Source organism: Thermobia domestica, chromosome 3 (assembly GCF_964235325.1).
Source record: "Thermobia domestica chromosome 3, izTheDome1.hap1.1, whole genome shotgun sequence".
NCBI lineage: Eukaryota > Metazoa > Arthropoda > Insecta > Zygentoma > Lepismatidae > Thermobia > Thermobia domestica.
The window spans coordinates 82,135,728-82,162,258 of NC_137456.1; the positions used below are offsets into that span (position 1 = coordinate 82,135,728).

At 37.4% G+C, this 26,531-nt stretch overlaps 1 protein-coding gene across 1 annotated transcript in view; it reads right to left on the reverse strand.

The window, feature by feature from the left end:
* The window catches only part of LOC145680557 (guanylate cyclase 32E), a 966,530-nt gene that overhangs the window by 67,803 nt on the left and 872,196 nt on the right, over positions 1-26,531 (reverse strand). The gene's annotated exons all lie outside the window — the stretch shown is intronic.

A 26,531-nucleotide genomic window follows, 5' to 3' on the forward strand; every position in this document is an offset into this window, starting at 1 on the left:
TTGTGCAGTGCCCCGTATGTATATGTGATCTCTTACGTGATTTATTGTTGACGAAATGTTTTCTGAACGTACATACATACAGACACACAGACGTAAATAGGATATGGTAGATCTTCACCAAAATCTGGTCTTACCTAGATTTACATTAGACATTTTGTTCGTAATACAATACTCCCTTGTTATAGTATAACATGAAAGTAACAACAATCACTCACAAAAATGTTGTAAGATTATGACACCAATGTTGTAGAGAGTTTTTTTTTTATATCTACAGTACTTTTCCAGTTGGATATTGTTTTGATTCGTCAACATCAAAAACGTAAGCGTAACTGATATTACTCTGCAATGTCTATTCGCGAAGTGCCTATAGAGATTTAATATGTAATATCTCACAAATGGTACAAGCTACCGTAAAACTCACTACACCAATGAATTTCCGAGAAAATTTTATATGAATTTGATGTATCACATGCACCTATTCCCATTTGAAAAACCGAAAGTTGAATCCAATATGGTGGATCCAAGATGGCGGCCGGTGTGGATAATACGTGTCAGAGAAGCAGTACTTGATATAATATATTTTGCATATGCTCACATTCATGTTCAGTTACATCTAAAGAAACAAAAAGCAATTTTGTGATTGAGCGTTATAGTAGTGTATGATTGAATTCCGGGTATATGAAGGCTCATAAATATGCAAATTACCCATATGGGCCGCTAAAATTAGTACAATACACATTGAGCCATGGAGAACTTTGCATTTAAATCAGTTTTACATGAATCCCGAGGGGACACTTCGCGAATGTACCTTGTTAGTCTTTAATGAAAGTCGTGTGACTTCCTTTGCAGTAAATTTCCTGAGCTTCGTATCTCTTCGTATTTATTTTCCTCGTCATGCAATTTTAGCGGCAATACTACGCCTTACGTAACACCCAAAGGCTGCTAGCAAACTCGATGCAATAGGTTGGTTTGCACAAGTGCTAACCAGATTAAATGATGACTACACACTCCGGTAGCCAGCCCAAAAATGTAGGGGGGGGGGGCTGAAGTTATGGGGGCCCATCCCCCTAGACCCTCTGGATACGGGCCTGTAGACTACATAAACCGATATTTACACCACGCGAAGGTTAATATTGTAAACTTTTACATCAGTATAAGGTTACTTGCTGTACGTTATATTTATCAATATAACTTTCGATTATCTCAACAAAATTGAATGATATTACAGCGTGGTATGGATAATGTATTCATTTATGCAATATTAGAATATTTAAACCATATAATAAATGGGGGACTGACTTCATCGAGGGAGTCGAGGGACTCGAGGGAGTCGAGGGAGTCGAGGGATTCGAGGGAGTCGAGGGAGTAAAAATAATTACTAGAGGGAGTCGAGAGAGTAAAAATATTCATTCGAGGGATTAAAAATATTCACTCGAGGGAGTAAAAATATTCACTCTAGGGAGTCGAGGGCGTAAAAATTTTCACTCGAGAGAGTCGAGGGAGTAAAAATATTCACTCGAGGGAGTCGAGGGAGTAAAAATATTCACTCGAGGGAGTCGAGGGAGTAACAATATTCACTCGAGGGAGTCGAGAGAGAAAAATATTTACTCGAGGGAGTCGAGGGAGTAAAAATATTTACTCAAGGGAGTAAAAATATTCACTCGAAGGAGTCGAGGGAGTAAAAATTTTCACTCGAGGGAGTCGAGGGAGTTAAAATATTCACTCGAGGGAGTCGAGGGAGTAAAAATATTCACTCGAGAAAGTAGGGGGAGTAAAAATATTCACTCGAGGGAGTAAATATATTCACTCGAGGGAGTAAAAATATTCACTCGAGGGAGTCTAGGGAGTAAAAATATTCACTCGAGGGAGTCGAGAGAGTAAAAATATTCCTCGAGGGAGTACAAATTTTCACTCGAGGGGACTGACTTCATCGAGGGAGTCGAGGGACTCGAGGGAGTCGTGGGAGTGAAAATAGTTACTAGAGGGAGTCGAGGGAGTGAAAATATTCACTCGAGGGAGTAAAAATATTCACTTTAGGGAGTCGAGGGAGTAAAAATTTTCACTCGAGGGAGTCGAGGGAGTAAAAATATTCACTGGAGGGAGTCGAGGGAGTAAAAATATACACTCGAGGGAGTCGAGGGAGTAAAAATATTCAGTCAAGGGAGTCGAGGGAGATGAGGGAGTAAAAATATTCACTCGAGGGAGTTGAGGGAGTAAAAATATTCACTCGAGGGAGTCGAGGGAGTAAAAATATTCACTGGAGGGAATCGACGGAGTAAAAATAATTACTAGAGGGAGTCGAGAGAGTAAAAATATTCATTCGAGGGATTAAAAATATTCACTCGAGGGAGTAAAAATATTCACTCTAGGGAGTCGAGGGCGTAAAAATTTTCACTCGAGGGAGTCGAGGGAGTAAAAATATTCACTCGAGGGAGTCGAGGGAGTAAAAATATTCACTCGAGGGAGTCGAGGGAGTAACAATATTCACTCGAGGGAGCCGAGAGAGAAAAATATTTACTCGAGGGAGTCGAGGGAGTAAAAATATTTACTCAAGGGAGTAAAAATATTCACTCGGAGGAGTCGAGGGAGTAAAAATTTTCACTCGAGGGAGTCGAGGGAGTTAAAATATTCACTCGAGGGAGTCGAGGGAGTAAAAATATTCACTCGAGAAAGTAGAGGGAGTAAAAATTTTCACTCGAGGGAGTCGAGGGAGTAAATATATTCACTCGAGGGAGTAAAAATATTCACTCGAGGGAGTCGAGGGAGTAAAAATATTCACTCGAGGGAGTCGAGGGAGTAAAAATATTCCTCGAGGGAGTACAAATTTTCACTCGAGGGGACTGACTTCATCGAGGGAGTCGAGGGACTCGAGGGAGTCGTGGGAGTGAAAATAGTTACTAGAGGGAGTCGAGGGAGTGAAAATATTCACTCGAGGGAGTAAAAATATTCACTTTAGGGAGTCGAGGGAGTAAAAATTTTCACTCGAGGGAGTCGAGGGAGTAAAAATATTCACTGGAGGGAGTCGAGGGAGTAAAAATATACACTCGAGGGAGTCGAGGGAGTAAAAATATTCAGTCAAGGGAGTCGAGGGAGATGAGGGAGTAAAAATATTCACTCGAGGGAGTTGAGGGAGTAAAAATATTCACTCGAGGGAGTCGAGGGAGTAAAAATATTCACTGGAGGGAATCGACGGAGTAAAAATATTCACTCGAGGGAGTCGAGGGAGAAAAAAATTTCACTTGAGGGAGTAATAATATTCACTCGAGAGTGTCGTGGGAGTAAAAATATTCACTCGAGGGAGTCGACGGAGTAAAAATATTCACTCGAAGGAGTCGAGGGAGTAAAAATATTCACTCGAGGGAGTTGAGGAAGTAAAAATATTCACTCGAGGGAGTCGAGGGAGTAAAAATATTCACTCGAGGGAGTCAAGGGAGTAAAAATATTCCCTCGAGGGAGTAGAGGGAGTAAAAATATTCACTCGAGGGAGTAGAGGGAGTAAAAATATTCACTCGAGGGAGTTGAGGGAGTAAAAATATTCACCGAAGGAAGTCGAGGGAGTAAAAATATTCACTCGAGGGAGCCGCCGGAGTAAAATATTCACTCGAAGGAGTCGAGGGAGTAAAAATATTCATTCGAGGGAGTCGAGGAAGTAAAAATATACACTCGAGGGAGTCGAGGGAGTAAAAATATTCATTCCGGGGAGTCGAGGGAGTAAAAATTTTCACTCAAAGGAGTCGAGGGATTAAAAATATTCACTCGAGGGAACGAGGAAGTAAAAATATTCACTCGGAGTCGAGGGAGTAAAAATATTCACTCGAGGGAGTCGAGGAAGTAAAAATATATACTCGAGGGAGTCGAGGGAGTAAAAATATTCATTCGATGGAGTCGACGAAGTAAAAATATTTACTCAAAGGAGTCGAGGGAGTAAAAATATTCACTCGAGGGTGTCAAGGAAGTAAAAATATTCACTCGAGGGAGGCGAGGCGGTAAAAATATACACTCGAACGAGTCGAGGCAGTAAAAATACACACTCGAACGAGTCGAGGCAGTACAAATATTCACTCGAGAGAGTCGAGGGAGTAAAAATATTCACTCGAGGGAGTAAAAATTTTCACTCGAGGGAATAGAAATATTCACTCGAGGGAGTCGAGGGAGTAAAAGTATTCACTCGAGGGAGTCGAGGGAGTAAAAATATTCACTCTAGGGAGTCGAGGGAGTAAAATTATTCACTCTAGGAAGTCAAGGGAGTAAAAATATTCACTCGTGGGAGGCGAGGCAGTAAAAATATTCACTCGAGGGAGTCCCTAGAGTGAATATTTTACTCCCTCGACTCCCTCGAGTGATTATTTCTACTCCCTCGACTCCTTAGAGTGAATATTTTTACTCGCTCGACTCCCTCGAGTGATAATTTTTACTCTCTCGACTCCCTCGAGTGATTATTTTTACTTCCTCGACTCCCCCGAGTGAATATTTTTACTCCCTCGAGTAAATATTTTTACTCCCTCGACTCCTTCGAGTGTATATTTTTACTCCCTCGACTCCCTAGAGTGAATATTTTTACTCCCTCGACTCCCTCGAGTGAATATTTTTACTCCCTCGATTGCCTGGAGAGAATATTTTTACTCCCTTGACTCCCTCGAGTGAATATTTTTACTCCCTGGACTCCCTTGAGTGAATATTTTACTCCCTCGCCTTCCTCGAGTGAATATTTTTACTTCCTCGACTCCCTTGAGTGAATATTTTTACTCCCTCGACTCCTTCGAGTGAATATGTTTACTCCCTCGAGTGAATATTTTTACTCTCTCGACTCCCTCGATTGTATATTTTTACTTCCTCGACTCCCTCTAGTGAATATTTTTACTCCCTCGACTCCTTCGAGTGAATACTTTTACTCCCTCGATTCCCTCGAGAGAATATTTTTACTCCCTTTACTCCCTCGAGTGAATATTTTTACTCCCTGGACTCCCTTGAGTGAATATTTTACTCCCTCGCCTTCCTCGAGTGAATATTTTTACTTCCTCGACTCCCTTGAGTGAATATTTTTAATCCCTCGACTCCTTCGAGTGAATATTTTGACTCCCTCGAGTGAATATTTTTACTCTCTCGACTCCCTCGATTGTATATTTTTACTTCCTCGACTCCCTCTAGTGAATATTTTTACTCCCTCGACTCCCTCGAGTGAATACTTTTACTCCGTCGATTCCCCCGAGTGAATATTTTTACTCCCTCGACTCCCTCGAGTGAATATTTTTACTCCCTCGACTCCCTCGAGTGAGAATTTTTACTCGCTCTACTCCCTCGAGTGAAAATTTTTACTGCCTCGACTCCTTCGAATGAATATTTTTACTCCCTCGACTCCCTAGAGTGAATATTTTTACTCCCTTGACTCCTTTGAGTGTATATTTTTACTTCCTCGACTCCCTCGAGTGAATATTTTTACTCCCTCGACTCCCTCGAGTGAATATTTTTACTCCCTCGACTCCCTCGAGTGAATATTTTTACTCCCTCGCCTTCCTCGAGTGAATATTTTTTCTCTCTCGACTCCCTCGAGTGAATATTTTTACTCCCTCGACTCCCCCGAGTGAATATTTTTACTCCCTCGAGTAAATATTTTTACTCCCTCGACTCCTTCGAGTGTATATTTTTACTCCCTCGACTCCCTAGAGTGAATATTTTTACTCCCTTGACTCCCTCGAGTGAATATTTTTACTCCCTCGATTCCCTCGAGAGAATATTTTTACTCCCTCGAGTGAATATTTTTACTCCCTGGACTCCCTTGAGTGAATATTTTACTCCCTCGCCTTCCTCGAGTGAATATTTTTACTTCCTCGACTCCCTTGAGTGAATATTTTTACTCCCTCGACTCCTTAGAGTGAATATGTTTACTCCTTCGACTCCCTCGAGTGAATATTTTTACTCTCTCGACTCCCTCGATTGTATATTTTTACTTCCTCGACTTCCTCTAGTGAATATTTTTACTCCCTCGACTCCTTCGAGTGAATATTTTTACTCCGTCGATTCCCTCGAGTGAATATTTTTACTCCCTCGACTCCCTAGAGTGAATATTTTTACTTCCTCGACTTCCTCTAGTGAATATTTTTACTCCCTCGACTCCTTCGAGTGAATATTTGTACTCCTTCGACTCCCTAGAGTGAATATTTTTACTCCCTCGACTCCTTTGAGTGTATATTTTTACTCCCTAGACTCCCCCGAGTGAATATTTTTACTCCCTTGGCTCTCTCGAGTGAATATTCTTATTCCCTCGAATTCCTAGAGTGAATATGTTTACTCCCTCGAGTGAATATTTTTACTCCCTCGACTCTCTAGAGGGAATATTTTTAATCCCTCGACTCCCTCGTGTGAATATTTTTTACTACCTCGACTCCCCCGAGTGAATATTTTTACTCCCTCGAGTAAATATTTTTACTCCCTCGACTCCTTCGAGTGTATATTTTTACTCCCTCTACTCCCTAGAGTGAATATTTTTACTCCCTCGACTCCCTCGAGTGAATATTTTTACTCCCTCGATTCCCTCGAGAGAATATTTTTACTCCCTCGTCTCCCTAGAGTGAATATTTTTTCTTCCTCGACTCCCTCGAGTGAATATTGTTACTCCATTGACTCCCTCGAGTGAATATTTTTACTCCCTCGACTCCTTCGAGTGTATATTTTTACTGCCTCGACTCGTTCGAGTGTATATTTTTACTGCCTCGCCTCCCTCGAGTGAATATTTTTACTCCCTCGACTCCCTCGAGTGAATATTTTTACTCGCTCGACTCCCTCGAGTGAAAATTTTTACTGCCTCGACTCCTTCGAATGAATATTTTTACTCCCTCGACTCCCTAGAGTGAATATTTTTACTCCCTCGACTCCTTTGAGTGTATATTTTTTCTCCCTAGACTCCCCCGAGTGAATATTTTTACTCCCTTGGCTCTCTCGAGTGAATATTCTTATTCCCTCGAATCCCTAGAGTGAATATGTTTACTCCCTCGAGTGAATATTTTTACTCCCTCGACTCCCTAGAGGGAATATTTTTAATCCCTCTACTCCCTCGTGTGAATATTTTTTACTCCCTCGGCTCCTTGGAGTGAATATTTTTACTCCCTCGAGTGAAAATTTTTACTCCCTCGACTCCCTCGAGTGAATATTTTTACTTTCTCGTCTCCCTAGAGTAAATATTTTTTCTTCCTCGACTCCCTCGAGTGAATATTGTTACTCCCTCGACTCCTTTGAGTGTATATTTTTACTCCCTAGACTCCCCCGAGTGAATATTTTTACTCCCTCGACTCCTTAGAGTGAATATGTTTACTCCTTCGACTCCCTCGAGTGAATATTTTTACTCTCTCGACTCCCTCGATTGTATATTTTTACTTCCTCGACTTCCTCTAGTGAATATTTTTACTCCCTCGACTCCTTCGAGTGAATATTTTTACTCCGTCGATTCCCTCGAGTGAATATTTTTACTCCCTCGACTCCCTAGAGTGAATATTTTTACTTCCTCGACTTCCTCTAGTGAATATTTTTACTCCCTCGACTCCTTCGAGTGAATATTTGTACTCCTTCGACTCCCTAGAGTGAATATTTTTACTCCCTCGACTCCTTTGAGTGTATATTTTTACTCCCTAGACTCCCCCGAGTGAATATTTTTACTCCCTTGGCTCTCTCGAGTGAATATTCTTATTCCCTCGAATCCCTAGAGTGAATATGTTTACTCCCTCGAGTGAATATTTTTACTCCCTCGACTCCCTAGAGGGAATATTTTTAATCCCTCTACTCCCTCGTGTGAATATTTTTTACTCCCTCGACTCCCTCGAGTGAATATTGTTACTCCCTTGACTCCCTCGAGTGAATATTTTTACTCCCTCGACTCCTTCGAGTGTATATTTTTACTGCCTCGACTCGTTCGAGTGTATATTTTTACTGCCTCGCCTCCCTCGAGTGAATATTTTTACTCCCTCGACTCCCTCGAGTGAATATTTTTACTCGCTCGACTCCCTCGAGTGAAAATTTTTACTGCCTCGACTCGTTCGAGTGTATATTTTTACTGCCTCGCCTCCCTCGAGTGAATATTTTTACTTCCTCGACTCCCTCGAGTGAATGTTTTACTCCCTTGACTCCTTCGAGTGAATATTTTTACTCCCTCGACTCCCTCGAGTAAATACTTTTACTCCCTCTATTCGTTCGAGTGTATATTTTTACTCCCTCGGCTTCCTGGAGTGAATATTTTTACTCCCTCGGCTCCCTGGAGTGAATATTTTTACTCCCTCGAGTGAAAATTTTTACTCCCTCGAGTGAATATTTTTACTTTCTCGACTCCCTAGAGTGAATATTTTTACTCCCTCGACTCCCTTGAGTGAATATTTTTACTCCCTCGACTCCCTAGAGTGAATATTTTTACTGTCTGGACTCCCTCGAGTGAATATTTTTACTCCCTCGACTCCCTAGAGTGAATATTTTTACTGTCTGGACTCGTTCGAGTGTATATTTTTACTGCCTCGCCTCCCTCGAGTGTATATTTTTACTTCCTCGACTCCCTCGAGTGAATATTTTCACTCCCTCGACTCCTTCGAGTGAATATTTTTACTCCGTCGACTCCCTCGAGTGAATATTTTTACTCCCTGGACTCCCTTGAGTGAATATTTTTACTCCCTCGTCTCCCTCGAGTGAATATTTTTACTCCCTCGACTCCCTCGAGTGAATATTTTTACTCCCACGAGTCCCTCGAGTGTATATTTTTACTCCCTCGAGTGAATATTTTTAATCCCTCGAATGAATATTTTTACTCTCTCGACTCCCTCTAGTAATTATTTTTACTCCCTCGACTCCCTCGAATCCCTCGAGTCCCTCGACTCCCTCGATGAAGTCAGTCCCAATAAATGGTACTGACATCAAAGATGAATGCTACACAATAAAGGTCACATTAAAGGGATGTTACACTCGTCCGTTATGTAGGTGAGTATGGTGGAAGAATAAAGAATTAATTAATTAGATTAGACTATAACGTCGTGTTCAGCATAGAGGCTATGTAAGACGTGGATCTACAGCTTAACATGGGATCCGAATAACACGAGCTCGCGTTGGAAATCGAATCCATGTCTTCTGATGGTGCTTGGGGTCCCGGGTTCGATCCCAGCCCCCGCCAAGTGAACTTTGTGGTGGACAAACACCGTGTGCGTGGGTTTTCTCGGGGTTCTCCCGTTTCCTCCCACTTTCTTCATTCCACCATTTCATTCATTACTCATCATCACCGTCTCCTTTAGCCAAACCGGCATAACCGTGGGACGTAAAACTCAAAGATTTCATTTCATTTCATGTCTTCTGAGTTGAAGATGCATGTGTTAACTATATTGTCAAGAGACAGGTTGGAAGAATAAACAGAAACAACGCCGTATTTTTTTTTCGTTTTTGTATGAGAGACCTGAAGTCAAGAGATTCATATTATTTTCCTTAAAGAAGCAAATCTCTTTCACGGTAAAGCCTGTTTACATACGGCTTGTGCAGGACAATCTCCAAAAATTTAAATCTAAGAACCATTTGCATCATACAACCCGGGTATATTCTCCCTTTGTTGAACTGAAACGAGTAGTGCGCAAGGAACAAGGCTGCTCTGGGTGTCTCTGCAAATTATCCAATAACATAGCTCTTACGAACATATTCAGTACAACTACTGGCCACCTCCCGCTGGAGTCACTCCTCTCGCTCAGCGAAAGGAGTGACTCCAGCGGGCGGTGCTACTGGCCAATTGATATATTGCTTCGTCAAATGTCTGGATTTTATAAAGATTACTTTAAGGGAGTCGTAGTTATACTGTGTGTATAAAGTGACTTGTTTTTATTTGATTATTTCAAACATTTTTAAACCTTCCTTCTTGTGTGTCTTGTATTGTTTTCCAAACATTTTCTTTCTATTTTCTGTTACCTCTACTGCTTTTGCCTATTATTCTGGCACTCCTAATACAACAATCACACAAAGTTATTGTATCATTTTGTTTTTAACTTTTATTCTCTGCCAAGATAGAATTTTTACAATTATAGTACCAGAAGCGTGTGGAAAGACAAATCCGAAAGGTTAGAGAGAGTGAGGTTAAATTTATATTGAAGTTGCATCACCCGAGTGTGACGTAACGTCACGTAATATTAGTCCACTTTGCTCATACAACTTTATTGATTTTTAAAAAAGGTGATTTACGGAAACGCTACGAAACATAGCTAAGCGAGCGTCAGCGACCGGAGGGGGTTAGAAGCCCAGCAGGACTTGTTTTATTCCACTTTTATCATAATGGTAATACCACGTGACATTACGTCACGCTCGGGTGGTGTAACTTCAATATAAATCTAACCTCAGTCGGTTAGAGAAGTCCATGATATTCTTGTGCCTAGCTTTCCGCATTGAATTAGCAGCATTCTACAACTGAAAAATAATTCATGTTGATTGGTTATTTGATTGAAATTGTCATCCCTTTTGTCACCGAGGCTCTATGAGACGTGGACCTACAGCTTAAAACATTCCGAGCCATATCAGCTCGTAGCGGAAATCGAACTTGGGTCTCCCACGCTGAAGACGCGGATGCAAACCATACAACCATGATAAAGTTCTAAGAATAATTCATGTTTCATAATCTATACAGATTGAAAATGTGCTGATAGGATAAAAAGCACGATAACAGTAGGAATTTGGCTTCTAAATTGCGGATGAGGTTAGTTGTTGTTAATCAAATGGAACGAGTCTGCAAAGGCATAGTTTATCTTCAGTGGTTTCAGATCCAGTACATTTCCTTCCCCACATTTACTACCACTTTTCAGCTAAATTGGTTAAGCCAATAATTCTCGTGGAAACCATCTAACTAAACCCGCTTAAACTAACGACTCCCGCGAGGGACCCACATAGATTGAAGAGGAAGTTGTTCAGAGGAAAAGCAACAGGTTGAGAAAATATCGGATTCTGACATGCGTGAGGTATGACGAAGAGAAGGGAAAATCGTTTCGGCTCCTTTCTTCTATAAAAAAAGGCTACCACTTTTCGTTTCCCGAGAGAGGAACAGCACTCTGCACTATTTCAATGCTGAAGAGAAAGCCATTCCTCAGTGGTTTTCAATACGTCTCCCTCTCACAGATCAGCAAACGATGCTTTCAACTAATCCTGTACACATCCTATGGAAAATGAATTCCTTTAAAATTTCTTTAAATTTTAATTGTTTCCAGGTAATGTTTTTCTGATCAAAAGTCTTGTCAGTGAAAAAAAAAAAAAATCAAAAAGTGACAGTTTTCCTAGCTGCACATTTGTAGGCCCTACTTTGGGAATTGCCGACTAATGGTCGGAAATTGCCAAAACAATATTGAAAATTACGTTGGCCCAACTACTTTAAAATGTGTGTTGACCAACCAATAATTTACCATAATCTATCCAACAGTTTCGATCGAATCACAATTTTACTTATTTCATAGGACTTACATTGACAATTATGCAGCAAAATGACAACTTACAAGGTACGATTAACGTTGGCAGTTGGCAATCCTGACGTGTACTATTGTTGAGCCTACTGCCTGCATAGCCAGAACTAGCGAGGCGTCATGTCTCCCCCCGACACCTAAAACAATTCTGGCCGCCCCAGAAGTTCTTTAATGGACGAAAATAATGTAATAAGTATATTTCAAAATACGCAAAAGCGATTTAGTGGCGTTTACATTCGATAGATTCACTGGCGCAAATCCCGGGACAATGAGGGGGACATGTCCCTTCCAATCTTGGAACTGGAGGGTCTGCCCCCCCCCCAATAATCCCATTTCAAATGTGTCTTTGGAAAAAAAAAAGTGATGACTTGTGATCGAATACCACAAAGGAATGTGAAATGAAATTGATGTCCCTTCAGAATAAGCCTCAAATCTGCCTGCCCCCCAATGTTGAAGACAACTCTGCTCTCTGATCTTTCACAGCATTGTTTTTCAATTTCACAAATATTTTGAGCAGCGCTTTAAAAAAAAAGAAAAGAAAAAAAGGAAGCGGTCTTACTTGACCCCCCCCCCTTAATGTTGAAGACAGATGTGCGGCGTTGGATAGATTTAATAATGAATCTACTTCGATAATCCATAGACTTTTTTTTTTTTTTTTAACATGGCCTTGATTTCTGAAATACAAATTGCGCTACATATGCTTTCATTTAAGTAATTTCATTAATTCATATTATTTTTTATTCTTTCAAGCAGTTATTCTTAACGAAATATTGTTTATATATATGATAAGGAAGTTTTATTATTATTATTTGAAGTAGTAGTAGGAGGAGGAGGAGGAGGAGAAAGAGAATCTGATTGATTGGGGTTTATTGAGGACGTCAGCATCGAGGCTATGGAGAAGAAGAAGAAGAAGAGTAGAAGTAGTGGTAGCAATATATTTATGGCATAGTAATTTTTGAATAGTTATGATTCTCAGAGAAAACTATTAAAAGCAAATAATTAATAAATAATACGGAATAATTAATACTTTTGTGACTGGAGTATATTCTCATTTATTAAAATTAAAATATTTGTGCCAGTTAACGTCTGATGAAGATAACATGTAGTTATTGAAACTGTTACGACTTATTTTCAATAACTCAATGTTATCTTCATCAGACGTTAACTGGCAGAAATATTTTAATGTTATTAAATAAGTATATATTCTGGTCACAGAAATATTAATTATTTAAGTGTTAGTCCCAGAGTCAAGATGGATGAACAATACAGCAACCAGGGACTAGAGCTGAATGTATTCACCAGGTATTGCCATACGCTGATGGTGTAAATCTGATAGGGAATAATAGGAGAATAATAGAAAGCAATGCAGAGCTTTTCTGAAACATTTGGAGGAACATGGGCTTAGAAGTATAGGAAGAAAAAACTAAATACATGGAAGTTTGCCGGAATCGTAACACGGATTAAACTATCAAATAATACTTTCGACAAAGTGGATACTTCTGAAATATCTAGCATCGATATTAACAGACCAAACCATATCCACGAACAAATTAAATGTCGGCTGATAGCAGGAAATTCGTGTTGTTATTTAGTTAAAAACCTATTGTTGACGCGAATTTTGCCAAGGAATTTGAAGCTTAAAATATATACAACGATAATTATGCCAGTAGTGCTGTATGATTGTGAAACATGGTCGCTTATTCTGAGGGAAGAACGTAAGCTGAAACTATTTGAAAATAGAATCCTAAGGCGAATATTCAGACCCAAAAGGAACCTAAATGGGGAATGGTTGAAACTTCAAAATGAGGAACTGTATAAATTATACCGGTTACCAAACATTGTTGAGGTCATCAAGTCTAGGAGGCTCAGATGGGCAATTGATGTACTCAGAAAGTAAGAAAGTAGGAACGCTTTCAAAGTTTTAATTGGAAATCCAATCGGAAAACGACAATTAGGAAGACCTAGACGCAGATGGGAGGACAATATTAAAATGGGTCTTGCAGAAATAGGAATACAAAATTGAAAGTGGATCCAGTTGGCTAAGGACAGAAGTGAATGGATAGCTTTTGTGAATGCTGAATTGAACTTCCGGGTTCCATTGGCCATGGAGTTAGTTTTCTCTTTTTTAGTTAGTTAGTTCATAGTTCGTTGATCTTGTAAGTTGTCTGTTCACCAGCTAACTACAATAGATTCAAGCATCTATCGGATCCAATGTTAATACTAGATCCCGACTCTTATTTCGTAAAGACGCAAACTGAAAAAAAAAAAAAATCAAAACTCGACTGCTTTTGTATAGCTCCGTGGCGGACTGATCCACCACGCAATCCGACAAATGTCCGGTGCTCCCTTCCTCTTTATGGTAATTTTGCGAAGACATATGCGAATGTACATTATTTTGTAATAGCTTTTGTCTCTAAAAATACACAAATAAAAACAATAATTACCTTTTTCTAGTGTAAGACTTTTTTAAAAGATAATAGTATTCTTAAATTTTAAATGAAAATAAGAATCATTTAGACTTTTCGGTTGAAGTATCTGTATCTCAATAGTATGTCTTACGCTATAATTTAAACAAATATCCATGTCATGTGTACACCACGTAAATATGCTTGGTTTGAATGACATGCAACCAACCTAACGTATTAGGTACATTTGGCTTGCATGTTACGAATAAGTCATTTAGGTATGTAATACATAGGAATTTGATATTTATTGACCATATTCTTGGGATTCAGTTAAACAGATCACTTCCATCAACGACACCGATTCTTAACTTTCGACGGTGTACATCCGGGTCAAAAATGGTGGTGATCCACTACTAACTACTTGTGCAGATTTTTGTTTCCTGGGCGGATACACAGATATATAGAGTGAACATATAAAGGAGTTTTGGTTCGCAACCCAAACTCCTTAATAATAATAATAATAATAATAATAATAATAATAATAATAATAATAATAATAATAATAATAATAATAATAATAATAATAATAATAATAATAATAATATGTGATTACATGTAACAAACCAGATATCTATAAATGCCCTAATATTCTCCCCCCTCTCAGATCAATTGGTGTGGCCCCTCGTAGCGTATTCACTTACGCTCTCGTGTTTGTTGTAAGCGGTCCCGGGTTCGATTCCAGGTGGGGACACTCGATAGAAATAGCGTTAAAGTTTTTTTTTGTGGCCAGTCATCCTGAGTGAGATTTTCCTGGGTTTTCTCATTCACACCATTCAATGCCGGGTTGCTACCTAACATGCAGATCCCAGGCCTCTTCCTTCCTTCCCTTTCTTCGGGTAGTGGGATCGTCGAGGGATATCATCCCTTATACGTGACAGGCTAACATGGTAATAGATACCGAAAGCCCAAAAATCTAAATCCTAATTCGTGATCGATTGGTACGGCACCCTCCCAATATCTGTAACATCACGTTATTCATGGAGTCAGGAAACTCATGTCTAGGATACAATTAATAACATTATTTTGTCACTTGAGCCAAAGAATTAAGTAATTAGTCAATTAAATACGTACATGATGTAAGTCTTCGTGTGTATTTACGCCTACGCGTTTGTGTAGTTATGTGTATACTCTATTTTAAATTTGTTACTCAGCACGCAGCAAACACATATACACAAACAAATTAAAAACATATACAGTAAAACCTGCCTTCAACGGACCCTTTATTAAACGGAAAACTGTCTTAAACGGAAATATTTCACGGTCCCATGAATTTTAGAGTAAAAAAATATGTAAAAGTCACTTCATTAAGCGGAAACTGTGTTACGCGGACAACGGAAAGCAAAATAAACCTAATAACGGAAAATTCTGAGTTCCGGACTACAGCGTTTAGAAAAATTTAGATATTGTATGAGGGGCAAACATATATATTACACTGTCTGCGATAAATCCTTCGTTCTTTTGTTAAACCTTCTGAACAATTTGCCTTAGGGAATAACGACTGATTTACTTAGTGTAGTTTCTCAGGCTACAGCATATGCGAACAGTCAAGCAGCCAAGCAGCAATGCATACAGAAAACCCTGTTTGACTATTGGAAAAATACAATAAACGTGTACATAGCATATTTTGTGTTCATTTTAAGTTTTGTGTGTGTGTGTGTATTAATTAGTAGAAGAAAGAAGTACTGTAAGTGAACAAGCTACGTAGAACAATATGTTTTCTCACTATGACCGTTATAAGCATGTATTTTTTTAAATAAAGGTCTAACTCTATTAAGCGGAAACCTGGCTTTAACGGAATTTTTTGCTAGTCCCGCTCGATTCCGCTAAAGACAGGTTTCACTGTATTTGTTTTCCTAATATGTAAATTAAAAAGAGAATGAAGAACAAATATGTCAACATAGGTATGGAGATGTTAGTTGCTGAACAGATGTTGGTAAACACTTTAGTGACATCGATTTACAAAGGAAGGAATTGCTGACACTCTTTATTACGGTTCCGTACTTTCACTAATTGTATTGATATGAGTTCATTGTGGTATGAAAGCTGATACCAGTAGTCCATAGATGCAGAATATCCATCTATTTCATTCATTTACTGTTATTATTATTATTTGGAAGCACAAAACACCCATGTAAACACATTTTACCTTCAATATGTAAATTGGAATACATGTTTCAATGATAATTTACGAAATTTGATGTTTTCTCAAGAAGCACATCTTCAGGAATATGTTCATTATAAATATATTGTTCTGACAATAGTGCAAACATATCATTTGTTTTTATGTGGCGCATAAGAACATACTTTTTCGAGGAAAAATAATTGGTTCATGTCGAAGTACTTTCTTACAAGTAGTATGTGAAGTACATAGTGTGTGTTTTACCGTTTGGGAAATATTGTTTCTTCGTCGGATTGGATTGTTTCACCGCTGGATTGGATTGCTTCGCCGTTGGATGGGATTGTTTCATTGTTGAATTGGATTGTTTCACAGTTGGATTGGATTGTTTCACCGTTGGATTGGATTCTATCACCGCTAGATCGGATTGTTTCATCGTTAGATTGGATTTTTTTTCACCGCTGGATTGAATTGTTTCACCGTTTGATTGGGTTGTTTCACCGCTGGATTGTACTGTTTTATTCTTGGATGGATAGTTTCACCGTTGTACTGGACTGTTTCATTGTTGGAATGTTTCACCGTTACCAATCTGCTAGTTAACAGTGTATTTTGCTACATAAGACATAAATAAGTATAATTTATTTTCCAGCAAAGTAAAGACCCTCAATTATTATTGGCAACGAATGACGTACTTTTTTGCGCTACTAAAGTTCGTTTCTTATTTTATCGAAAGCTACATATGAGATTTTATCCTCATGGGTGTCATCTTCTTCAGCTCAATGTGATTTATAGCCTGATATACGCATGTCTTATTTTTGGACAATAGTTTAGTTGAATTGCCAATGCCAATTCTAGAATATATGGCATTAACCATACTATGTACTATCATTTTATTAATATCTTAATGAAGAGCTTAATAAAGACAGTTTTCATTTGTCAGTTTCGACTCAATAACTGAAATAGTTCTCGAACATCATACAATCATTACCACCATAGTTATTCTGCCATTATTGGCAGGTTACTTGCCACAACTGAGAAGCTTCCATGCTCCACAGTCTTCAGCTATCCTCTTCGTTTACACGTACGATTTTTCTGTTTTAAGAGCGTCCATCAATTGTAGACTTCTTCGCTCCCTCCCTCTCTTTGCTGCCACCATACCCTCCAGCACGTCCCTCATAATACTGTTCCTTCTTATCCAATGTCCCAAACAGTTTCTCTTTTTCTTTTCAATAATATCTAAAATTGTTCTTTCCTTCGCCACCATTTTTAGCACCTTCTCATTTGTGTTCTGCTCTACCAAGCCAATTCTCTCCATTTTTTTCCACATCCACATTTCGAAAGCTTCCAGTCGTTTTTCCTCACTTTTGCGTAATGCCCATGTTTCTGATCCGTACGGTACAATACTCTACACGAAGTATTTTATAGGTCTTTTTCTCAACTCTTTATTCAAGGTTCCATAAAATAGGATTTTCTTCCTCTTAAATTTCACATGATACACATCTTATCTTGGACATTATTTTGTTAAATGATAATAAGTAATAATATATAATTCATTTAAACATATTGGGCCTTATGTAGAGTCGTTTTGACAAATGATTAGCGCCGTACTAATGGTATGACTAACACATGGTTATCAAAAGTGCATTCAGAATCTTTGATTAGTCCGTAGTAGTTGACTATGTTAATCACATGTGACTAATTAATTTAGAGCATAGGGTAACCTGGTTTAGCCATAATAAACTTACATTATGTTTATGAGAATACAAAGGCAATTAATTCTCTTCCTTTTTTTTTTCTTTCACCTGATTGAGTGAGTTAACTATGAAGCAGCTATTTAGCTGAGTTCTCTACAATAGCAGAACTGTTTTGTAAAGTGAACAGTGAGAGATAAGTAGAAAATTTCCAGATTTCTGAGGGATACATACAACTAATCGATAAATTATCTTCCCCTACAATTACAACATAATCTTTCTATTGTCGCTGGTATTAATTGACTTCTACTTATCTTCCCCATAAATGCATATTTCAGAAATGAACATGCTAATTATAATTGGTTCTCGAAACTATTTATAAGTTGTTGTAATGTCAAACCAAATAATAATAATAATAATAATAATAATAATAATAATAATAATAATAATAATAATAATAATAATAATAATAATAATAATAATAATAATAATAATAAAAAAAATAAATTCGAAATCGAATACGAATACATGAATTTCGTATTTCATGTATTTTCATTTTTACAGATTACGCATACATACGTCAAGATGTCCGTAGTTGCCACATTTATTTTTCTCACTCGAGATGTTGGGGTTATATTAGTTAATCATACCCAAATCAACTCATTAGCTGAACTCCAAGCAGACTCTGAATACCAAAAAGTGCACCCTCCTTAGTAAAGTGGTAATACGACACTAACTAATCGCGAGACAAACGCTTGATTAACGAATTCTCTCTCAATACGCCCATTATTGCTTAATTTTTACTATATACCTCAAATATTTAATAGAGAATCTGATTAATACTTGTAGTTATGTGCATGACAATATTTTACTAAGAAACGTGAATTTGTTTCATAATTTTAGCTAGGTAAAACAATTTACACCGCAACTTGGCGAACAGAATGGAAATTTAGTAACAAAATGTTTTACAGTGTGCTCAGTTTCCTCATGTATAAAAGAAAGTCGATACAATTTAAAATATTAAAAATCAAAGATAATCAATTTCATATTCAATTTAGGTATTTGCTTTTGTATCATTTATCAGTGAATTCGTTTTCAATTGTTGACTCTGGTTCAACCTATCCCTGGATCAATCCCAGCCTATATGAGTCTTTGTATATTGGAGACTTTCTCAGGATTCTTTGAACTCCTCCTTCATCTTTCATTTTAATATTTCCCATTAGTTATCTTAAATATTTATCATCTATCTCCTTGGCTAGTTGCCTTTATCTGATGGACGTTAAATCAAATATTTTACTTTTTAAACCTGCAGTACAATTTGAAGAACAAATAAAAAAAAAAAAAATAGAAAGCTTTGTTAAGGACAGACAAGTTCTATATCTATCTCTCTATCTACTCTTTCTCTCTCTCTCATCGAATAATGAAGAAAACGAAAAAAAAAATCAATCCCGAATGGAACAATAAAAATCCTCTTTTGAAAATTAGTTTCGAGTTGAGAATTTTTTTTTTTTTTTTAATCCTATTGTAGAGGCAGCAAAAGCCTTGTCGACTCCAACACTACAAATTCAGAACATTATTCCAACTACATTTATACCTATTTGTTCACTTAAAAATCCTAGAAAAATAAACACACTGCTGAACAAGACTGCACTTATTTAATATAAAAACACAAACACACGACGTGTAAATGTGTGTTTTTATATTAAATAAGTGCAGTCTTGTTCAGCAGTGTGTTTATTTTTCTGATTTGATTTGTAAGACGTATGACTATGATTGTGTGTCAGTTTTAAAATACTGACAAACAATTTTTTAAATATTGTCTTCAAGAATTATATAGTACTAAATTAATTGTTTCCAGGAATTTTATCATCACAGAATTCAGATGGTGGTGATGGGATTAGAGTTTGGCGTCTCCTTCAGCTCCAAGGCTAATATAAGACGTGGACCTATAACTTAACGTGGGAAAATGAAATCTTTAAATTTTACGTCCCACGGTTATGCCGGTTAGGCTAATGAGACGGTGATAATGAGAAATGAGTGAAGTAGTGGAATGAAGAAAGTGGGAGGAAACGGGAGAACCCCGAGAAAACCCACGCACAGGGTGTTTGTCCACCACAAAGTTCACTTGGCGGGGGCTGGGATCGAACCCGGGACCCCAAGCACAAGAGGTAAGCGCTCTACCACTGAGCCACCGCGGCCCCAGTGGCGGCTTTGGCAGGTAGGTCGGGTAGGCACGGGCCTACCCCCAAAATTTATATATATATATATATATATATATATATATATATATATATATATATATATATATATATATATATATATAACGCTAAAAGATACAATAAAGAGTAAATATATTTCCCATTCTTTGTATTAATGGGATAATTATTTAACGAACAGCATCAACTACTAGTGTAAAAGTAATTTCTTACTGTCATTAATCAATCAATTATAAATATCCTATACGTATCCATAAGCGAGGGAGCGGGTCTACCCAAAATTAAAATCCTAAAGTCGTCCCTGGTCCGAACCACATGTACTCCTACCGGGGATCAAACTCGGATCTCCCGCAACGAAGAAACGTAGCACGCTAACCATACGAGGACTGACTTGTGAGTTGGTTCAGTTTGAGTTCAGATAAAGTTCAGAGATGGTGTATTAAGAAGTTAATTAATTTGTCAAAATTCAATTTAAAAGTGATTATTCAAATCCATTCAACTTTGCAAAGCTTTATTTTTTTTTTCGTTCATACTGGTAAATAAAGTATTTACCGTACAAAATGATGTTCGACTTCCTTGTTTAAGTAATTTGATTTTTAATCAACATCCGTTAAAACAAAACAAAAGAAGTTATGTCCAACAACCTATGTAGTTTTAGGACTTACTAAATAATTGTAACTGAGCAACTACCATTAGACAAGACAGTAGCCATCGATATACAAGACCCGAGAGGGCTGACTTCACGAGGCTTATACGTGATAATATGTAACTGTGTGTCTTTGACTTGCCATCATATATGTAGATTGTTATTTAATATTTTGGTAGTATTTGGTATGTATAAATATCTTTAGATTTAAATATGTCGAACTTATTTAAAATTTCATTCTGAAAAGAATTGATTAATTTTCTGGTTTTTAGTCATATTGAATATAATTGCAGTAATTAATTTCAGCAATTTTGGAGCTTTTCTGAATGTTATGCAATTTTAGAATAATTTTCCACTTTTATAATATAGTTTAATTATTTTTTTTAAATGAGAGTGTATCGGGGTTCTAATCCGTGCTTTGGTTCCGAGCTCAACCCCGAAAAGCGCAAGTTTCAATCTAGGACTTAACTCACATTGAGTAATTCAGACAATAATATAAGTTGAGTTATAGGTGAATCCCGAGGTGGGTACTTAAGTTTTGTTTCTATAGCCTCACTCCTACAGATACATAGACCTAAAAAGATCCGGGTTCGTTCCTCGAATATGTTTTCTCTAGCCAAGTCACAAATTCACATATACGGTACATCGCAAATTAGGATTTCGAAGTCCGGTAGCCAGTTTTCATTTGATTATTAGCCCAGAAAAATGATCGATAAATAACGATATCAGTAGTCCAACAGGGCATCAAACTCTTGAAACACATGTAAATCTCTCCTTCCCTTGGATTCCTATAACGTCCAACAACATGACCTTATAGCAATACATATGTAAATAGCATTTTGTACTCACACAGAAATAAAATACTCATATACAAAAAGTACTGATTGGGTGAAAATGTTGGGCTAAACAAACGAAAGTTTATTCAAATTTTGCTACAAAATCTTTCGCAATAACTTTTTTTTTTTTTTTTTTTTTTTTAATGATGACTGTATTTTAAAATTATAAACTTCCCAACGCATGAAAATTAGACAGAAAATGAAATCATAATTAAATCAATTTCACATACACAGACTAGAATACATACACACGAGCAACTTCCTATATGCGCTAGTGAAATCAGTTTATATCGTCTATACAGCGAAAGAATCAATCAACGCTATTTTTGGGCGAGATTAGTGTGGATGGGGCTGCCATAGGTCTTGGAATGTGACGTCATAGGTTGTCATACTAACCGGCGAATTCGCATGTTAGTTAGATATAGTGCAGAAAGATCAGGAAGCATATGTTCACTTTTTCTTGTACTGTCTCTGGACTAAACGTTCCATTCCAACTTTTTATACATTAATAGATTTTTCTTTCTTTTAAAGAGTTCAGTTTGAAAATATCTAAGTTCCGCGAAGTACAACAGAAAACGCTGTAGCAAAATGCAACTAAAGGAGCAAAAATCTAGTCTGTGGTTACTTTCGAAATTTCCACATAGGTGACGTCAGACAATTGGTTAGTTCCGTCGTCGCGTGTTAGAGGCGGTACTGTCGCCAAGTTTCCAGTTTTTCGTCGAGTTTGCGGTCTGTATATTCTAGTCTATGTTCACATAGTTATGATAATATTTCTCTAGTTTTTTTTTCGCTATGCATTTGTCCCTATAGAGTATACGAACACGACGTGAAGACTATACGAGTTGCGAGACGCTGACAAAATGTGTAAAGGTGACAATTGCACATTTCAGTAGTAATCAAGGTTGTTGGAATTTTCCAAAACCCAAATATACCCAGTGGTTTCTTTTAAATAAAACATATATTGAAAAAAACACAATACAACCAAGAAGTTCACCTCCAGAAATATACTTCAAAACTTGGATTGAAATGACAATCTTAATGTGATCATGATTTCTGCAATCGTGCTTCTCAATACACGTCTAGCTTCAGAACTAGCTTAAAATACGGTATGTATTTATCAAGATATCACCAGCAGAACAGAATACCACTGAAAAAAATGTTTGGGAATCATGGATATCGAACTTTGTTTGCGCTCGATCAAATTCGCTCCATCTATTATACAAAACTGAAAAGTATCTTGTTTAAGAACACATCAGAAGGAAACGGTTAAGCCTTTTGAAGTGAATTTTTGGATGTAGTTATCATGTACCTCAAATTGTGTTTTCGTCATGACACTTTTGTTAAAATGCGTATTCTAAGAGGGAGCAGAGGGTCAAAATCCATGCGAAAATTTAGCATCTCATTGTTCTGTCAAATTAGAAAGATGAAAGTTTGTATATAAGCTCTTCATTAAAAATAAATGGACTTGTGTCTCAGCGTTTCTCAGAGTTTCGTTTTAAAGGGGAAAGAGGGACATTTTCTATCATATCTTTCTTTGCATTGAAAACGATGTTGCTTGTTGTTTCTGATTGCGTCACGGAGAAACGGTTAAACAGTTTGAAATGAATTTTTGAACATAGTACTTACCTCAAACTGGGATTTTGCGATATGACTTTGCTTAAAGATCGTATTCTAAGGGAGGAGAGGGTTTAAATTTATGCCAAAAATATAATAACTTATGAAGTTTTTATTATTACACTTTCATTAATATGCGTATTCTAATGGGGGTGGGGAGGCTCAAAAGCTTGGGCATTTGAGTTAGTCTGAAATAGAAAGTAATAAGACTACATTGCCTTTGTTTTTATAGTACAAAAAAAAATGAAGTGTCTTTCTCCATATGTTAGCTAATTACAAATCGGAAGTACCGAATTCTTCTTATGTATCTGGTGGAGTATGTGATGTATAGTGCAACAATAGATTTTACGATTAAAGGGTCTTTGTAACTTACCATTATTATTATAGTGAGTTACAAAGGCCCTTTAGTCGTAAAATCTATTGTAAGAAAACAAATTCGGAATTGGAAATGACAATTTAAAAAAAAATGCATTTTCAACAGTTCAGTTCTTCCCTCCACTTAACAAAAACAATGACAGCTGTTTTTTAAATAAAGGATTCCTAATTAGGTCTATTACTCGGGATTGGAATCGGTCAACTACAATGGGGTAAATTCAAACAAGACTTACAGTTTTGTTCGATACATAAGACGTGATTACTTTTTCGCTGTAACTTTGGAAAGATTATCGCATTTAACTGTCCTCATCTGAAAGACAAACATGTAGCAGGGAATGAGGTACCTCGAACTTAGTCTATCCAGTACCGTTATCGCCAATCCTTTCAGTCGTATGTATTTATTTGACATGAGTCGTTTTACTCTAGCAGTACACTTGCTAGATTTTACGTACGCTAATGGTCGACAAGGTCGCTAATGGTCTATTTGCCGTTATTTAACCAACGGTTAAGACATCGCACTCCCGATTACACTTGTACTTCTTTCATAGAGGTTTCGTTGGCAAATGCTCGGCGAGACAACCAATTACGACGTAGGACCAACGTTGCCAAATGCTCGATAAGGCAGCCAATTACGACGTAGGACCAACGTTGGCAAATGCTTGGTAAGGCAGCTAATTATGACGTAGGACTAACGTTGGCAATTTTCTATCCTATAGTGCCCCACTGTTTGGCCTATTATCTGTGTTGCTAGGGTAATAGTTGAACTAATGTATATAAATATAACTACTTATTTACCACTTTCTGTCCCTTGGAATGAACTATAGTTCTCTGCCAGCAGAATGAATCGACATTTTTTTGGATTCGTAGAAATTATTCACATACAGTTCAATGTATTCAATCGATTTTCTAGAGCATCTTCCATGTCATGGGGTTATTATTATTATTATTGTACTGGTGGTGGTACTCTGAAAGTAATCTGGAAGGATCACCACTAAATTAGCGAAAGGATTTAATTCTCAATTTGGATGATAGATAATGTAAAATTAATCCCGAAACAATTCTACTAAGTAGCAGGCACGTAGCCAGGATTTCGTGAAGGGGGGGGGGTCCGTGACATGAAATAATGTGATCATCACACCAGGGGCTCGATCATTCTAAACTATTTTACTGGAACATATATTGGTTCGTTTAGCCAGAATTGCGTAACGAGGGGGGGGGGGACGTGATATGAAATTCTGAAGGCTCAGGAGCTTGATCAATGTAAACTATTTACTTTACTATCAACATATATTGGTTTGTTAGGACAATAAAATGAGGATATGTTGGTAAGTATTTTAATAACAAACTATGAAGAAATCTCGAGTAATAAAAGAATAAAAAAAGTATTGAAAAAGATTTTATAATATTTACGTTCCTTTCTTTGTTCATTCAAATATAACAATTTTCCTTTCATTATGATCTCAAAATTTATGAAAAGTACTTATTCACTATTATAAAAAGTACATACTCAATAATGTCTTACATATCTTAAATATTTTACAATATCTGCGTTCCTTTTTCTGTTGAATCAAATGCTAATAGAACTCCTATTCCATATATTTTTTTTTGTTTTTATTATTCCGTCAACTACTGTTGGTTCCAAATGACATGTTAAAGGAGCAGTAGAAAATTGTTTTTGAAATAACATGTTTGATTCTGCAAGGATGCGATGACGAAAAATTATGACAAAAAGATATCCACGCTGTTACTCAACGGCACTATGCTTTCGGAAGCTTGAAATCTCCCTGACTAGTAGCAGAAATTTTGAGAATTCTGTAACTTTTCTAGAAATTTCAAATTCTCTGACTCTCCCAGGATATCTCGCTCACCTCGCCACCATTTCTTGCAAGTAATGCAAATCTCCTCATAAAAAAAATAGTAACCAAAAGCTTCCTGTAGTTTCTTTAAAAATTTTTAACGCTGATTCTTCTTATCTTATTTCATTTTGTTTCATCCTTCATTAATTTTTTTCATTTCTGGTTTCGAAGGGGGGTCCGGACCCCCGGACCCCCCTTGGCTACGCGTCTGTAAGTAGTGATTCATATAACCAAATTAAATTTAATATATATTTTTTAAAAGAACATTAGAATGCATCGGAATAAATACAGTAAGCTAGAATCATTTCTGAACTGACTGGACCTTAAGCAGACAGACTGAACACACTTATCAGTAGAATAAATTCATGAATGATTTACATATCAGCATTATTTGGTCGATGACACTGACTGACACCTACTATTACTCTGTATAAGGCACAAGCAGCTGGTAAAGCAAGGTCTGTTTCTTCCTTAGTACAAACAAATTCTTGAATGTCCAAACAGTAGTGACACTCTGAGACAGCTCCTAGAACTGCGACCATTTTTCATGTTGGGAAGGAATCTGTGACAGCTGGCATCACTAAATCACAGTTATAGCTCCACTTAAAGCTACGTTTAACTTAAGAACTGGATATGTTGAAGTTATTTACGATTCTACTGGCTGCCTTCACTCTTGCTGGAGATAAAAGAGAAAAAGAAGAACGAAGAAATGTAGCAAGCTATTCATTCCAAGAAACAGTGTTGCGGATCTTGATAAGGGTCGTCTAGCTTTGTGAATTTACGGTCTCCTTTCTTTGGTTTTTAAACCGACTTGAAAAACCGAAGTTCTCAGTTTGATTTGTATGTATGTATGATTAAATAAACCTTACGATTCAAACATGCCTCTTTCAATATTACTTGTGATATTGTTCAAAGATGAAGCATGTACCAATCCATAGATCACATGGACCTGAATAGTGCCGTGCCATGGGGAGGGAGGGAGCGGAGCGACGGCCCCGGGCGCTGAAGTGAGGGGCGCAAAATTCGGGAGGCAAAAAGAAAACTATAAAATGGAAGGAAAAAATAATAAAAAGTACTCAAAATCAAGGGAAAGCAGGGTTTATTTTTGAAAATTTTCTTACTATTCGCGCCAACCATGGTAGTGCTTCACGGCTAGTCTGGCAACCTCACTCATATGTACGGGTGCGCCGTCGTACCCTCTCGTCCCGGGCCTGATTTTCCATGACACGCCACTGGAGCTGAGGATATATCCCGAATGGTATTTTT